Here is a 2606-nt window from a genome sequence, read left to right on the forward strand (position 1 = left end):
GGAGTTTACATCTATATATGAGGCCCGTGGGAATTTAGATTGTGAAACATGATTATTGTTATCGTAACAGGAAGGCTACCGAGCGTCACAAATGTTCCTCTGCATTGTTCAATGGGAGGATGTATGCTTAGTTCATTCATGGTGATTGACAGCTATAAGTCCATATATTCGTGATCCGTACAGGTTGCTCTTTCGTTTCCATGAAATCGTGTCGACATCCTATGATATGTGTCTTATCTGTCATAAATGTAAATTGTTCATGCCTGTTTGGATTGTATATTTTTATCTAAGCTGAGCCGATACCACCATTTGCCAATACCGATACCGATACTTGAAAATAAAATCAGGTTTCGGTCTCTCAGGTGGGCCTTTTTTAACGATCTCCACTCTTTCGGCGTCACTCAAAAGTGGATTCCATTTTGCTGGATCTGTATATTCTTCATACAGTTCCACTACATCCTGACCATCGACATAAGGAGATTCAGTTTCACTTTATTGCTGAAATACACCATTATCATCAGGATCGCAATTAGAACAATCTGCAACGAGTTAAGAATCACCAGTTTCGAATTCTTCGGCTTTCACTACATCGCTTGCCTCAAGTTTCAGAAATGTGTGGAAAGCTCCACTTTGTTTTTCTATATTGCGCTCTTTTTCTCGTTTGCGTTTACGATATTCTGCACCCGAGAGTATTTTAACTTTTTATCAGACATACTTTAGTTTACAATTACAAATGCAACAAATAATTTTTAAATCTCTTACGACGACTTGACAAACCAGTTGTTTTAATGACAGCACAAATACGCAAGTCTCTCAATACATTGTCACACTCAAACGCGCTCGCGTTCTCACACACGACATACACTAACTGCACTATCGTTACACCGTCAAGATCGTAAATGAGGTGCAACCAGCAGATATTCGTACTTACTATTGCGTCTTGCGCGATTCGGCAATACCTTTCATCACCACCTTTCGTGATTAACACGTCAAAGAACAATGCAGCTCTATTTCCGACTACCGAATGCGACACGTCAGTTTAACTCAAACCTCGATAACAGGGGGCGGGGGCAGAGGACTGGCGACAAGAAATTGCTGAATCCACTTCCCGCTGGAACGTTGATAAAACAAAAATAATTTAACAACGACTTCATCGCTGTTTTCAAAGAACTCTGCAACTGACCCGGCATTAGCGCGGCACCCATCTTACGACCACGAGCTTCAAGCAAGAATTGACAATGAATGGTTTATTTCCAACAGAGTTAACTAAGCGGTTACATGCCTTCATGGTCACGTTTGGGTTCAGCTCTCACTTACCCATGCCTTTGATCTTGTCATCTGCTTCCCAGGAGGGTGGGGGCTTATGATCCACTGTTTCTAGGAAAATCTATGGAACTTCTTGTGCTGGTGGTCTCCCAGTCTGTCAAAAGGAAAAAGGACAAATGTTGAGACGAGCTGTTGCATTTGCCCGCTCTTCTAGCCACCGAAAATCTGTAGTATCGGTAGAAAAATTCAACCGATACCTAAATTGACGTTCGTACACATAGAGGTGCTGACTGTGCCAGTGACCATTATTTAGTAATTGCTAAATTAAGAGAAAGACTCGCATTGATTAATCATAAGCAAGAAAATCTAAAAGTTCTAAAATTTAATACAGGAAAATTGGCTGATGAAAGAATTAAGAAAGATTACCAAATTAAACTGTCAAATAGATTTGATGTTTTGCAGGATTTAAATGATGATGAAAATATAAATGAAACAGACGTAAATAAGAATTGGGAGCACATACGTAATGCAATAGAATCAGCAGCCAAAGAAGTATAGGATACCATAAACCAAGAAAAAGTAAGCCATGGTTTGATAATGAATGTCATAATCTAATAGAAATAAGAAATCAGGCTAGACTTAGGTGGTTAAATAACTCTGATGATACAAATCTAAGCAATTATAATAGAATAAAGCGAGAAGTTAACCACACGTTTAGAAGTAAAAAAAGAGATTACTTGAAAAGCAAAATTAACGAAATTGAAACAAACAGCAAAAACAAAAATATCAGAGATTTATATAAAGGTGTAAATGAATTTAGAAAGGGGTGGCAACCTAAAGTAAACTTGATAAAAGATAAAGACGGTGATTTTCTATCTGACCCAAGCGATATTCTAAATAGATGGAAGAACTACTTTAATGACCTTTTAAATGTTCATGTAGGATATAAATCAGAAGTAAATGAAGTCCACACAGCAGAACCTTTAGTTCCAGAACCTAACTTGACTGAAGTTAAAGATGCTATTAAAAGGCTAAAGAATAACAAAGCACCTGGCATTGATTTAATACCAGCTGAGTTAAATAAATATGGTGGGAATTCGTTAATATGTCAAATTCATAAATTAATTTGTTTAATATGGAATAAAGAAGAAATCCCTCAACAGTGGAAAGAATCCATAATTGTTCCTGTGTTTAAAAAAGGTGATAAAATGAATTGCAATAATTACCGTGGAATTTCTCTACTCTCAACAACATATAAAATATTATCTAACATTCTTTTAACAAGACTAACCCCATATACTAATGAAATTATAGGTGATTAACAATGTGGATTTAAACGT

This window comes from Lepisma saccharinum, chromosome 1 (genome assembly GCF_977018435.1).
Source record: "Lepisma saccharinum chromosome 1, izLepSacc3.1, whole genome shotgun sequence".
Taxonomy (NCBI): Eukaryota; Metazoa; Arthropoda; class Insecta; order Zygentoma; family Lepismatidae; genus Lepisma; species Lepisma saccharinum.